The sequence below is a fragment of the Rhincodon typus genome, chromosome 34 (assembly GCF_021869965.1).
Source record: "Rhincodon typus isolate 14 chromosome 34, sRhiTyp1.1, whole genome shotgun sequence".
NCBI lineage: Eukaryota > Metazoa > Chordata > Chondrichthyes > Orectolobiformes > Rhincodontidae > Rhincodon > Rhincodon typus.
In genome coordinates this window covers 16,770,324-16,785,947 of record NC_063365.1, presented here as the reverse complement: position 1 = coordinate 16,785,947, position 15,624 = coordinate 16,770,324, and the positions used below count along the sequence as shown (strand labels likewise).

Here is a 15,624-nt window from a genome sequence, read left to right as displayed (position 1 = left end):
TTCACGTTGTAATGTGACTGCAGCATTAATCCTATAATTGTTTCTTTAAAGCTATTCTGTAAACAATATAAATCATTGTCTAAGTATTCTTATTACAGCATATTTTATGAACCAATTTAAGAAAATCTGATTATCTGGTGATTATCACCTTGCTGTTTGTGTGGGATATTGCTGTGCGTTGACTGCCCCATTTAGATATTGCAACAGTGTCTTCATTTCAAAGTACTTCATCAGTTCTGAAGTGCCCTGCGATCTAAAAAGTGCGATATAACTGCAAATTATTTCTTTCTTTACCGGGTAATCTGCTGTGACTGCTGTAAATTGATAGTCTGAAACAATTAGGAATGTAGGATCACAGAAACTGAAGGAGGTCATTCAGATTCTCATTCCTGATCTGCTCTTCCATGATATATGGGCTGATCTCCAGCCACCCACCTTGCTCAATTTTCCTTAATTGCCTTGGCTAGCAAAAATGTATCAATCTCAGACTCAAAGTTATGAATTCCATTGCGTTGTGCAGCACAGACTCTGGAAGTCTGGGTCGCCATGGCCACATGCTCATTGTTGCCTGGAGCTCTGGGTTATGGCAGTATAGGCTCCAGCATTCCTTGCTTGTGATATCCACACGAAGCAGGACAGTGGTCCCTTGTAATGCCAGCCACTGTGTGAGCATTGGAAGGATTAGTGGGTTGGTATCCAAGCTGGGCTTTCAACCCACCTCCTTTATCAAACTGCTTCTTGCGCTGGAACTAGAACCCGAAGCTTCGATCTCAGTGGCAGAGTTGACCCCTCCTCCCCATCGCACATCTTCCCAAATGAACTAGTGTCAGCTGGATTTGGGGGGAGACTTTTCCACCACCCTTTCTGTTGAGAGGTGTTTCCTAGAACCTAAAGCAGCACGTACTTGCACTCAAGGATTTTCCAGCGCAATACATTTCTTTCAACCCACGTTATGTTCTTGTGGCAGGTAAAGCACCAAATTTTACATCCGGCTGCCAGGACTTTCCAGGCTCCAAGTTCCAGGCTCCGTAATGAACATGGGACCAGACAGCACTTCAGTCTCCGCATCCCAAGAGCATCACTCATCCTCTGCTCATCACTGGCACCTACATTCGCTCTAAGTGGCACAGCATCTCTGGGCATCCTCACACACTTGGGCCCTTGGACAATGAGGAGGGAGGAGGTCAATGCGGAGTGTTACACTTTCTGCGATTCAATGGGAAGGTGGCACATGGGAGTGAGGAAGTGTTAGGAATGAAGAAAGAGTGGACCAGGGTGTCACACTGCGGAATGCTAGCAGTGGAGAGGAAGGGAATATGTGTTTGGTGATGGTACCCAGCCAGAGTTGGCAGAAATGGTACAGGATGGTCCTATGAAAGCGGAGACTGGTGAGGTGCACAGTTAGGACAAGGGGAGCCCTATCATTGTTCTGGGAGGGACGGGGAGGGGTGAGGACAGAAGATGAGTTGGACATGACTGAGGGCCCTGTCAATAAGGGGCAATACACAGATACTCAAAATGTTAGCTTGCTCTCTCTCTATGGATGCTGCCTGACCCGCTGTGATTTCCAACCTTTTTTTATTTTCAGTACAGATCCAGTGTCAGCAGTAATCTGCTCCTACATTGAGGATAAAGGAGGTTATGTTGCAGGCAGCCCTGGGGAATGTGACATCATCAGAACAGATGCAATGGAGACAGAGAAACAGGGAAAATCGAATGGAAGTATTGCAGGATGCAGGGTGTGAGGACGTGTAGTCATTGTAATTGTGGGAGCCCAACTGTGGGTTTGTAACAGATTGGTAGACAGCCTAAAGATTAAATACTCCTAAATATAAAGCATGTTTGTGGCAACCTCCAGGTGCCCCATCCCCTCAAGGGGTGAGGGAAGTACCATTGTGTGCCAGCAGGGGGAGGATCAGCCAGGCACCCAGACACTATTGTCTCAGAGCACTCCATTGATGCCCTGCTGCCCTCTTTGCCAGGGACACAAATGCAATCATCAAATCAGGCCAAGAAGATTGCATCTTCCAGGAGGCCAGGGGTGATCTAGGTCCTGGCTCATCAACAGATGCCCACCAAAGTCACAGAGTCACACAGTACAGAAACAGAGCCTTCAGTCCAACTAGACCATGCTGACCAAGTTTCCCAAACTAAACTAGTCCCTCTTGCATGTGGTTAACCCATATCCCTCTAAACCTTTCCTATTCATGTATCTGTCCAAACATCTTTAAATGTTGTAACTGTACCTGAATCTACCACGTCCTCTGGCAGTTCATTCCACATACGCACCACTCTCTGTGAGAAAAGTTTGCCTCTCAGGTCCCTTTTCAACTTTCTCTTCTCACCTTAAAAATTTGCACCCTAGTTTTAAATTCCCCCATCCTCGGGAAAAGAACTTTGCCATACACCTTATCTATGCCCCTCATGGTTTTATAAACCTCTAAAGGGTCATCCCTCAACGCTCCAGTGAAAAAAGTCCCAGCCGATCCAGCTTACCCTTATAACTCAAATCCTCCAGTCCCAGCAACATCCTGGTAAATCTTTTCTGAACCCTCTCCAATTGAATAATATCCTTCCTAAAGTAGGGTGACTGGAACTATATACAGTATTCCAAAAGTGGCCTCACCAATGTCCTGTACAGCTGCAATACCATGTCCCAACTCCTATACTCAGTGCTCTGACCAATGAAGGTAATTGTGCCAAATGCCTTCTTTACTGCCCTGTCTACCTGTGTTGCCACTTTCAAGGAACTATGCACCTGAATCCCTAGGTCTCTCATCCGAGGTAAGACAGCAAAGCAGACAGGAAGTCTTCTCAAGCTCAGCTACAGCTACTGAGGTGGCACCAAGACCTAATCCTACAAGAAGGAAGATTAAAGGACACTGAAGTCACTTTGAAAGCATGAGTATTAACCTTCTGTACAAAAGTACACTTGACACAGCATTTTATCCAATAGTCCTGTGGTCTCTCTCAATTTCTTAAGGCTTCTGTTTATTTTACCCTTCCTTGTCTACATTTTTGAGGGGTGATAACTCCCTGACATATCTGCATGTGGAGCAGTGCTAAGAACACTGAAGCTTTCTGTACTATACTGTCCCCTGGGAGGGACAGACCATCTGCAAAGCAGAAAGTTAAAGGGTTAGAGGTTTCAGGTGTCAATCAGCCTAGCGTACCCCTTCGACATCTCAAAGCTCGATGGATACCCCTTCCAAAAGAAGGTTTCAGTCATACAAACAGTCCCCATGTATTCCAGCATAACTGGCTAGTACTGCTGCCCCACAGGGCCAGGGACCTGGGTTTGATTCCAGCCTCAGGTGCCCTGTGTCTGTGTGGATTTCTTCTGGGAGCTCCAGTTTTCCTCCACAGTCCTAAGATGTGCAGGTTAGGTGGATTAGCCAGGTTAAGTTGCCAGGGATGTGCAGGCTCAGTGGGTTAGCTATGGGAACTGCAGGATTACAAGGACTGGGTGGAGTGTGGGTCCGGGTGAGATGCACTTCAGAGGGTCGGTGAAGACTCGATGGGCTGAATAGCCTCTATCTGCACTGGTCGGGATTCTATGATTCAGTTTTTTTCCCACAGTCCAAAGACGTGCAGGTTAGGAGGATTAGCCAAGCTAAAAATTTCCCTGTCATGTTCAGAGATGTGCAGGTTAAGTGGGTTAGCCATAGTAAAAACCCCATGGAGGGTTACAGAGATGGGGTGGAGGGGCGCTCTCAGGAGGGTCAGTGCAGACTTGATGGGTCAAATGGGCTCTTTCCATGTTGGAGGGATTCTATTATTCTATTAACTTTATAACGATGCTCTGGCCAGGAATGTGAAGGGGAGGTTATTGGTGCAAAGGGAAAAAATTAACTTACAACTGATAACAAACAAAGTAAACTTCACATTTTCAAATTATAGAGCAAACATTTCCTTGGAAGGAAGAAATGACTGCACCAGAATTGACGCATAATTTTGAATGCCCACAGCTCTTCAGTATCACTCAACCTTGAATCCAGCTAGTATCAGGTTCTCTCGGGTTTGCCTAGCTCAGCTCATGTCCTGCCCTGGCTCCCTCAGTGCCTTCAGCATCAGTGTTGGTTCCCTCACTATCTCCATCAGCCTCCCCATTTCCCTTTTCTGAGGAGGCAGCTGGCTGGTCTATCTCCCGTCCTCCTGTTGTTGAGCTGGAGTACAGCAGGCAGTCACTATTCTGGGGACTGTACACTGAGTACCAGAGTGCTCCTCCTGAGTGCTCCAGGCTACAGGACTGCACCTTCAGGTGACCAACTGTCTGCTCAATGCCCATCCCCAGTGGGTACATGGGCTGCATTGTCCTGCTGTGCAGCATCAGTCTGAGGGGTTCATACTGGGGTCATTAGCGTTGCCCTCTGATACCCCTTGCCACCCACAAGCCAGCCCTGGAGATGATGCAGGAGAGCAAGCTTTCAGCAACCTGGGAGTTTGTGTGGAATGGAAACGTTGTGACAGCTCCCTGGATGGTGGGCTCACACCTACAGAAATTATTTCCTGTGCTCACAAACAAGCTGGACATTGAGGGAGTGAAATCCCTTCCTGCTCGGGTATCTGGCTGGATGGTGCCAGGGAACTCTGAGTGCCACATGCCATCAGTCAATGCCCCTTAGACCTGAGGGAGACCAGCGATGGCTGTAAGTCTATTGGCTCACTGGCTATCTGGGCCCATAGTGAATTGGAAGGATTGTACTGCGTTCGTGTAAAGGTGATTAACTCAGGAATACTCTGTCAATGGGGAGATACTGCACATGTCCCCAGTCGAGGTTTGAAAGGATCCGGTGTCAGAAAGCTCGACTTTGCTGTGGTCTTCAGAACCACTGGCCCAGCGCTGTCTCCCCAGCATCACAGCTGCAGACCTGCCTGAAGGAGGTGGCAGATGTAAGGGACAATGTGAAGACACCTCCAGCATTGCCTTCCACCCACCTGCAGGCAGCTGTAACACACCCCCTCTGAGTAGACTATTCGATAGCGGTGAAGGCCTTGGTTTCAGGCACAGCTCTAGTCGTCAATCCTCATGTCCCTCGCTCTGTTCATGTTGTTTATCCCTTCTTCTCCTCCTCATTTCCCTTCTTCTTAACCTCAGCAACGTCAATATATCTGCAGGGTTATTGTCATCTAACATCTGCCATAGCAGTACTGATTTTTCCAGTCATTCAGCAATCAATTTCTCTAGTCATTCAGCATTCCCTATACCTACCAGCCTTGCCCTTCACACTAACAGGGACATTCTGTCTCTGAAGTCTCGTTATCACATTCTTGAATGTTCTAATGGATATCTGAGATCTCCCTACATATTCACTTCTCAGTTTCCCACTGGCTATGGGGGGGGGGGGGGGTGCTATAATACAATCCCAACAAGGTGATCAGCCCTTTCATATTTCTCAGTTCCACCCATATGACTTCACCGGATATTCTCTCAGGCATATTCTCCCTAAGTACAACCATAATGTTATCCATAAAACAAAAACACCATGCCTTCTCCTCTCTTGCCCCCACCACCTTTCTATCCTTCCTATAGCAGTCATGGCCTGGACCTGGTTATAAAGGCTGGTGAGTCATTACCCTTTTTAATCACTCTCTGTACCTGATGATCAAATGTTGGCAATCTGTGTATATGGACTCTTAAATCTCTTCAAACCTCCACTGTTCTGAGCTTTACAGTAATTAAATAATACTCAGATCTACCATCTTTTGGTCTGGAATGCAGCGCGTCACACTTGCCTGCGTTGAACTCCATGCAGCATGCATTTTGCCCACTCGCTGTAATTTTATACACTCATCCACATTTTGTGCTTAGCCACCAGCCTTTGTGTCATCAACAAACTTGAATGTATGGCTCTTGGTTGCATTGTCTAAATCATTAATGAATATAGAGTAAATGTTTGAGGCCTTAGTGCAGATTCTTGTGGGGCACCATTGTTTCCATTCGAGTACACACCCATTATCCCTAATTTCTGTCCACTAACTCTTAAACAGTCAATAATTGCTTCCAAGTCCATGACTTTCAATTTCAACCAACAGTCTCTTTTGTGGAACCTTATTGAATGTCTTCTGAAAGTCAATATAAATGACATCCATTGACATTCTATCACATTAGTTTCTACTTCACAAAATTTAATTAGATTTGTTAGACAAGACCTACCCTTGACTATACCATGTGGTTTTCTAATAGACAGCTCAGATTCCTCTAAGTGCTCAGTCATTCTGTCTCTGATTATAGATTGCAACAACTTTGCCACAACAGATGTTTAACTGAAAGGTCTACAATCTCTTAGTTTCTCTCTCTAACTTTTGTCAGCTAATGGAGTCACATTCACAATTTTCCAATTCAAGGTGACATTTTTCTGTAAAAAGTCCAGGGAGCTTTGGGGAACTATGGCTGTGGCATATCCAATTTTATCCCTTTCTTCCTTTTGAAGTTTATGTCTGTCTACTAACAGGGAACAGTGTTCAACCTGGTCTGTCATTAGAAAGCCAGAACTAAGGTGTACTTTATGAAGAGAGCACTAAATAACTGCTAAGGCAAAGTGCTACAGGTGAGAGCATTTTCTTTCAATCATTTAGACATACTTGAAGTATGACATTTGAAGAGTGACAGACACCGAATGCCTTTATATGGGTGCACTAATTAAATGCATTCTCCACAAGAGTCCCATCATTGACAAAGCTTTCTTACTGCTCACTAAAGTGCAGTTTCTACTTTCTGGCTCCAAAGACACGGGGGAGAAATCTTTGAACAGCAAAGATTTGTAGCTTTGTGAACTATAGCCTCATTGCATTAAAAGTCATGTGCTTCAGAAGAGTGTGAGTACATGTCTATCGAAATATTGAAAACATCTCAGTGTGTTAAATTGCTTCAAGGACGTCTTGCAATCATTCACAGACTAATTCAGTGCAGAGCTGAAAAGGGCCTAGGGTCAGTTCCTGGTCGCTGACTAAAGAGTTGATCTCAGTTAGGATGTCCTCAAGTTCCAACCCCTCAACGCTCATCCCTTCCAAATCTCCTTCTACCCTTCCCTGACCTCTTCCCACCTCCATATTCAGCACATAAAGATAAAGGGTTAATGGACAGCAATCAGAGTCAGGAACCTTTGATGAGATCCTCAGACTAACCAATGACTGCTGAAACCAATCTTAGAGTCTTCGCCAAGACATAAGTTAGTTGATTTTGGAGAGACAGCAAATTAGGCCCAGTACAATTTCGCTTATCTCCCCAGCATGCTAAAAGTAAATGAAAACATAACTGCCTTAAGTATCATTGGGATGTAACTAGAATACCAATAGATAGGAATGATTCCAGGCAATGTTAAGCTTCACCTGCTTATACCAATGCCTTTCCTCTGTCCTTTTAACAGGAGTATTCATGCATTTATTTTAAACACATTAACACTAAAATGAGGGAGGATTTGATATGCATGTTAAATGTCCAGAAGATAACAGTATTGCTGTTACTTTCACTTGATTTGATATTTGGTAGTTGATTACAATTTAGACGATCCTTCATTATTGAGTGCTAAGGGAGACAACATTACTTTTCGTTTCATGACATAACTTACACAATGTGTGCACCAAAGCTTTAAATACATTGATAGTTCATACAATTGAGCAATGCCCTATTAAAATAAATGACAGGTTGGTCCCACATCACATTCACCTTAGCACAAATGTTTACATATGCAGACTTTCCAGTTTTCTCACATCTCAGACCCCCTCTTATTTTTACTGTCCTTATAACCCCATGGACATTGTAATATCTCCAATGTCTTATGCAGAAGGCCAATCTCAATTTTGAGAATGGGCAGTGAGCACTGTTTTGGCTATTCAAGTGCTATACTATCACACACAATCTCTTATCCAATGCTCAATAGACCAACACACTTCCAAACAACCTCACTGGATACCAGCCTCTTGCCTGGAAGCTGCTCCCATGCCCCCTGAGCTGATTAACACAGTATGTAGTTACTGAGATGGTGGAACACACAAACATAGAAACAAGGAACAAGAGTAAGCCACTCAGCCCTTCGAACCTGCTCTGCCATTCCATAAAATCATGGCTGATCTCATTTTAACCTCAACTCTACATTCCTGCATATCTCCCGATACTTTTTCATTCCCTTGGTAATCCAGAACCTATCTCCCTCTGCCTTAAAAATATTGAAAGAATTTGTATCCACTGCCTTTTGAGAAAGGGAGTTCCAAAACCTCATGCCCCTCTGAAAGAAAAAAATGTTTCTTTATCTCTGTTTTAAATGGGCACCTCCTTATATTTAAACTTTAACCCCTAGCTCTAAACTCTCCCACAAGAGGAAATAATCTTTCAACATCCACCCTGTCAAGTCCCCAAAGGATCTAGTGTTTTAATTAAATCACCTCCAACTCTTTTAAACTCCAGAGGATGCAGGTCCAGCTGGTCTCACCTTTCCTCATAAGGCAATCTGGTCATTCCAGGGATTAGTCTGTGAATATTAATCAGTTAAATGGATCATTATTACCAAAAGGGTCTCAAAACCCAGAAAAAAATTCAATAGTTAAACATTTCATTGAAAATCTGACTTCCATATTTTGACCCTGTGCAGCTCAGGGCGCCAAAGTGGCTCACTGCAGTCTCACGGGGCCGGGCACCCGAGTTCGATTCCACCCTCAGGCAACTGTCTGTGTGGAGTTTGTACATTCTCCCCGTGTCTGGATGGGTTTCCTCTGGGTGCTCCGGTTTCCTCCGGGTGCTCCGGTTTCCTCCCACAGTTCGAAAATGTGCAGGTGGGTTGGCCATGCTAAATTGCCCATACCTCTCAGGGATGTGCAGGCTAGATAGGTTAGCCAGGGGAAATGCAGGGGTCTGGATGGAATGTTCTTCATAAGGGTCAGTGTGGACTTGATGGGCTGAATGGCCTACTTCCACGCTGTAGGGTTTTTATTACTTCTATGACAACAAGTGCAAAGGGTTCCATTTGAAACAAAACAGCAGGCAGAGAAACAGAGTTTGTTTCATCATATAATCTCTGTGGTGGTTTGTCACTGCAGCAACTGAAAGCCTATCCAGCTGTCAACACATTCTCTCTATTCAGATGTTTTAGAAAATGTGTAGCACTTTCACTCATATTTCAGATTTCCAACATCCCATTTTTTTTCAGGTAGGCGTGTTAACTTGGCTCAATGAGGAGCTCCACTACCTTGGAATCGTGGGGGGTGGGGCGGGGGTGGGTGCGGGATGGGTGTAGGCTTTGGAACCAGAGTTTGTAATCTCGGCTGATACATCAACACAATGTTAAGAGTGCTGCTTTGTCAGTGATGCTGCATCTGTCCATGGTGCCACCCTCCTGTCAGAGGACCCACAGCTTGATTCGGACAAAGATAGGGAGTTCTCCCAAAAACTCATCATCACACGCTTACATATTCATTTTATGGCTACTCACGGATCATTGTGCGTGCCAGGTAATTGCTGCCTTTTCCAAAATGCCACTGTTGTGAGGTTTAAGTCATGGACCTCCTCCCACAGCACTGTATAAGTGCACTTTCACCAGATGGACATCTGCGGTTCAAAAAAGCAGTCTTTCTCAGGGGACCTTAGGAATGGGCAGCTAAATATGACCTTGACGATGCCCTCATCCTATGAAAGCAAGAAAAAGAGTGGTTTTGCTTTGAAGCAATTCATTTCATGTGAAGAGTTAAGTTTGGACATTTTACATAATAAATGCAAGTGTAGCCTATTTGAACCTTTCTGTTCATCGAACTCTGGCTTCTTGTGCATACCCCGCTCCCTTCGGAGGCATTGCCTTATGTCCTCCAGAATACCTCTCTGCCCAACTCTCCTCCATTAAGGCACTCATCAAACCTTAACTTTCTGATAAAGCTTTCACTCCCACAATCTAACATGATCTTTGGCTCAGTATTATTTTTGTTTGACTACACTCCTGAGGAATGCCATTTCTGCCATTCTTCAGCCATTTCTGAAGAAGGATCTAGACCCGAAACATCAGCTTTCCTGCTCCTCTGATGCTGCTTGGCCTGCTGTGTTCATCCAGCTCTACACCTCGTTATCTCAAGTAGCATGGGTTCGGTTTACATGAAAAGCTCAAACAGGTTTACTTACAGCTTAAACTACAAAGAGCAGTTGCTGATAACAATGCATACAGCCTTGCTCTAGCTTGCTTCTTGCTAGATTACACCTAGCATTTGGACATGTGCTTTCCATCCTGATCACAGGCTCATTAGCATACCTTTTGAAACATACAATGATTGTTAGGGGACTTGATAGGTTTTCCCCTTGTTGGAGAATCTAGGACCAGAGGACATAATCTCAGAATAAGGGATTGCACATTTCAGACAGATTCTCTCGGGGGTACAGGATCTGTGGAATTCTTTACTGCAGAGAGCTGTCGAGGTGGGTAATTAAGCTGAGACAGATTTTTAATCAGGAAGGGAATCAAGGGTTATGGGGAAAAGGAAGGAAAGTGGAGTTGAGGATTATCAGATCAGCTATGATCTTGTTGAATGGCAGACCAGACTGGGAAGACGATGGCCCAGTGGTATTATCACTGGACTATTAATCCAGAGACTCAGGTATTGTTCTGGGGACCTGAGTTTGAAGCCTGCCATGGCAGATGGTGGAATTTGAATTCAATTTAAAACAAAATCTGGAATTAAGAGTCTAATGATGACCATGCATCCATTGTCAATTGGCAGGGGGAAAAAACCCATCTGGTTCACTAATGTGCTTCCCTAAAGGAAACTGCCACCTTTAACTGGTGTGGTGCGTACAGGTATTTCTCCTACAATGCAATAGTTACATTCTTGTGTTACGTCACGCTATAGAAAATCACGTCATAGTGATTGTTATATCTGTACAGCAGAAAGTTCACATTATCCAGACAGCACTATTCATCAATCATGTTACAGCCAATTCTCATTAACGAAATATGCGTTATAGCAGAAATACCTGCATGTGACTCCAGATCCACAGCAATGTGGTTGACTCTTAACTGCCTCTGGGCAATTAGGGATGGGCAATAAATGCTGGCCTAGCCAGTGATGCCCACATCCTGCGAATGAATTTGCTAAGTGGTCTAATACTGTCTTATGATGCTTTTAAAAGTAAGACAACTGTTAAAGCAATGATTCATGTAAACGCAAGTACAGGTATTTGTTGCTGTACTTCTCCAGGGATCCATCCAACTGCATTGTACCTTGGATCAGTGTGAATCTGAATGAACAACTAAAATTCTGCTGAAATGTAAAACAAGCTAAACTTGGTCAGGAGGACAAACCTTATTTTCAAACAGTAATATATGCACATGGATGCACTTAGCTGTTTATATTTAAATAAAACACATTAATTTAGACTGTTGTGCAATGAAGCATAAGTGGCCCATAATTTGCTGTGACAGGGCATCTAACGGCATCTGTCGTTAGTTAGGGCTGCCTTAGCATGTTTATGTTTTTGACATTTTAGTGCAGCAAGTCGTTGAAAGTGAAAGCTGATAAAGTTGTGGCCAGAAAATAAAACTGGGAATCTGGAGCCTGTGTGAAAGGGATAAGCAACAGTTTGGCTCCTTAACAGATCAAATAGAAAGAGAGAAAGGTACAGTTCAAATACTGAGAAGCAAGTGTAACTTAGAGTGAGTGAATTTGCAATCAAAGTAGGTGCAGGAAGAGGGTGAAAAACATGTAAAGTTGACTGGATTGAGAGGTAAAGAAAAATAGATAAAAATGTATGACAAACATAAAACTTAAAAACAAGCATTTGAATTTTGTTTTAATTTCTAACTACTACAGGAATTAAATTTTATGTGTAAATTTTCAGTGCCAGGGAGGTTGACTGCCATTAAATGTCACATTAAATGGACATGACATGATTTGACCTAACTTTTCAGTCGTGAGTTTTGTTCATATCTACCGTGCAAATTCAGCAACGTCGCACCAAGTCAATGCAATTCAATAGTGGGACAAACAAAAAGATGCAGTTTTTGAGAAACCAATTTCCCAGAAAAGGGTCTGCATCCCAAATGCTAACTTATCTTATCTCTTTTGGATCGCTGATGGTCTTTTTCTGAACTTCCAGCCCTTTTTATTTCTCAGTACTTTCTGCCTTTCAGCCCCATGGCATTATAGATGGCAAATAGATCTTAATTTTTTAATACATAGAATTTTGCACTGAGAAAAATATGAGTGTGTTAGAATATAAAGCTATTGTTGTGGTGGTGCAGAACTGTCGTTTTAAAGTCAGGGAGTATATATGCTAAGTAAATACTGCCTGGGCTCAAGCAGAGCTTAATTATCACTTGGTGAGCACACTTTGCAGATTTGCTTTCAAATCAGATCCAGGTCAGAAGGAAACAGCATTATATGACTTATATTTTGCAGTATATGTTACGTGTGAAATACTGTAGCAGTTTGAATGGTGACTCTGGAGTAGGTGAGAGATATCAGCTAAAATCATATAAATATTATCACACGCTTTATTGTAGCTTTAATTTCAGATCAGGGGTTAAACAAAACCAAATGGAAAAAGAGAATGAATAAAGAGCTGCCAAATAGCCCTTCGCCTACCACTGTTAATATACAGTCATTTAAAAACTATCAGGAATTTTAAGCAAAATTAAAGAAACAAAGTCAATGGTATGATGCTTCATAATTTGTAACACTTTAACTCACTGTCACTGAGTTATGTGCAGAATGAATTGTTTAAGTTCGAAGTCCACATTTTAAGTACCTCCAAAAGACATGCATTTATATGGTGCTTTTTTATGACCATCAGGTGCCTCAAAGCATTTTACAGCCACTTAAATTGTTTTCTGATGTAGGCACTGTTGTCGCATCAAAAAGCCTCGATTCTATTTTGTTGCTTAAGCCTCGGAGTGGAGCTGGAACCCAAACCTTGTTACACAGAGATGACAGTACTCCCCAATGAGTCACAGTGGATTCACTGTGCTTTTAAGTACATTATGTGAATCTACTGAAATGTCCCCATCAGCAGTGCTGTTGTGTTTGGTAGCTTTGAGTCTATATTTAGATAGAGATCTACCTGGTCTCAGGTGCTAACATTGCAAACAATTCCCAGCTGCTGAACAGAAGCACTACTGTTCCTGAATCAGAAGCCCAGTGTGTCTTTCGGTGCAATCAAACCTCCCTGGAACTAAAATCAGATAACCAGCCTGTCTAATTGCATGGGGTATAGTTAGCAACTATGTGAATAGACTTTTATTTCAGATATTCAGCATCCGCAATACTGTGCTTTTATTTTAATGTGAACTGATGGATTTTGTTTTCTTCTTTCTTTGGGAGGTTTGAAACATTGGAGCAACTGAGCTACATTTCCAGAATGGAAATATTCATCTAACCCCCCCCACCCATACAATTTAACAATTAAACCTCTAGGAGTGAGCTGTCTCACCAACCTCACAGCTTTCCCAACCTGTGTGTGTAACTGACACTGCAAGCAAAAACTGAGAAGGTGCAAATTTGAAAGTCATTCTTGCACTCTGTCAGGATTTCGCAGGGTCAAAAACAGAAGTGGAGAGGAAGGCAGGGAGTTAACATTGACTCTGGTGACACAACATGTAACATAAGTGATGTGATGCTACAAGGATGGGGCTGGGATCAGGGTGGCAGCAAATGTAGTGTTTGGGTTGGGGTTGAAGGTATCATTATCACAGTCAGATTCATCTAGCTCTGACAAGTGCCCCAAACAGTGGTAGAGAGAACAAACCGAGAATCTTAGAAACACAAAGTCCTGGAGGAGGGGGATCACTGAACTTTAAATGTTACCTCTGATCCTGTCTCCACAAACGCTGCCAGACCTGCTGAGTTTCTGCAGCAATTTTGGTTTTTGTTTCAGATCGTCAGTTTTATTTCATTTTTATTACATATACTCATTTTGTGTTCAAAATGTTCCTTTAAATCTACGTCAAAGAAAAAATTAGGCTGAGTACACTATCGTTATTTGCCTGCATTTTAAGTTATGCTAAGATCTATCAGAAGACTAATTTTTAACTTACAGATAACAGTGTGGAGCTGGAGGAACACAGCAGGCCAGGCAGCAGGAAAGTCGACCCTTCTTTCGAATTTTTAACTTGGACATTTTCTAATGAAGAAGCTCAGAGATGTTATTTACAATCCTCTGGACCAGGTGGGACTTGAACCCGGGTCTCCAGGGTAGGGACACTACCAAGACCATGTGTGGATTAAGGACTCTTAGGCTCTTGTGGTTTCCATCTCCTGCTTCACCCCCCAACCCCGGGGAAGTGGGGCTTACTCCGCCCTCTGTGCGGATTTCCATTACATGTTTCGAGTGTGGGGCAACTCCTGCTTGCTTTTCCATCGTTCTCCCTGCCCCTCCCACCCCCCAAATGAGAGAGAGAGAAAAAAGGGAACAGTGTCCCGTCCTCCTTCAATCCCCAACAAAGCACCCCGAAATCAGACAGCGTCTTTGCTGGAGAAACGCAGCATTTGTGGTGAGAAAGCAGAGTGAACCTTCCTCAGAACGCCCATGCTTCTGTGCTGTCTTCAATCAGCGCTGGTTCTCTGTATATTTTTTTTCTCTCTCTCCCTCTAATGGTGTTCTGTTGTATTCACTTTCACTACCAATCCCCTGACCCTCCCTCCCTGTTTTCCTCTCTGGCTTAGGCTGGAACAGACAGCTCAGAGTGAAAAAGCAACACATCTGTTATTCACAAATGTCGTATCTGAGGTATGTGTGTGTAAGGGAGACTCTCCATCTCTCTCTCTCTATATATATAAAATCACAGTTCCACTTCCTCCCTCTGGCGATGATTGGGAAGTGGGGAGGGCAGAACTGAATTTCATAAACCAGGCGATTTAATCCAGGACGAGACACAGAGGCTGGAAGCTATGCCTGGGAGGAGGTCCGTGCTCAGCAGTCACCACAAAAGCAAACTGATTCAGAGTGACTGAAACTTTTTGCTGGTGGTTCTCGTGAGCGCTCACATTCACAAACAGCCTTCCCCAAGCTGCTTCACTGCCAATCTCAATGCTTAATAATAATCAGACCAGTGTCACTTTCTGTGTAAAGGGGGATTGCAGTGGTGCTTAAATAGAGCCGTCGCCGTGTTTACAATTTAAATAACACCAGAATAAAAGGATGCTGGAAATCTGAAACAAAACAAACAGGAAATGCTGGAGAAGCTCGGCAGGCCTGGCAGCATCTGTGTAGAGAGAAAGCAAAGTTAAAATTTCGGTCACCCTTCTCCAGGACTACAATTACCAACCCTCATGTTAGGTGTAGTAACATAGAAATGGGATCTGAGGTACCCCACACGGTCACCTGTCATTCAAACTAAATACGAACGTTGTAGCCTGTCAGGAAGATAGTTTACAGCTTCTCCGAAACAAAAACCAAATGTGAAACTGTCCTGGAAAGCAAAGTCTCTCCAATTTGTGAAGTTCCGGCGTAAGACAGAAAGGGTGGGGCTCCTCCAGTTGGAGCAAATCCCCCAGTGGGTAGGAGCCAGTGCAAATGTCCAGATTGTAACAGTTCACGGCGCCTGCTAATGTTGACCGGAGATTACCGGGAGCTGCCGGGTTATAATGTTTCCAATCCTGTTTCACATTCAACCATCCAGCTCCAAATCCAGCGGCGCAGTCTATCCGCCC

At 43.7% G+C, this 15,624-nt stretch overlaps 1 long non-coding RNA gene across 1 annotated transcript in view; it reads right to left on the bottom strand.

Annotated features, from left to right (window-relative positions):
- Positions 1–8,425: 8,425 nt before the first annotated feature.
- LOC125486852 overlaps positions 8,426–15,624 on the bottom strand; it is a 7,574-nt gene continuing 375 nt past the window's right edge. The window contains exons 2-3 of the long non-coding RNA XR_007265467.1: positions 9,429–9,622; positions 8,426–8,471 (exon numbers count right to left, since the gene is read on the bottom strand). This is a non-coding gene — a long non-coding RNA (uncharacterized LOC125486852). The remainder of the gene's footprint in view (positions 8,472–9,428; positions 9,623–15,624) is intronic.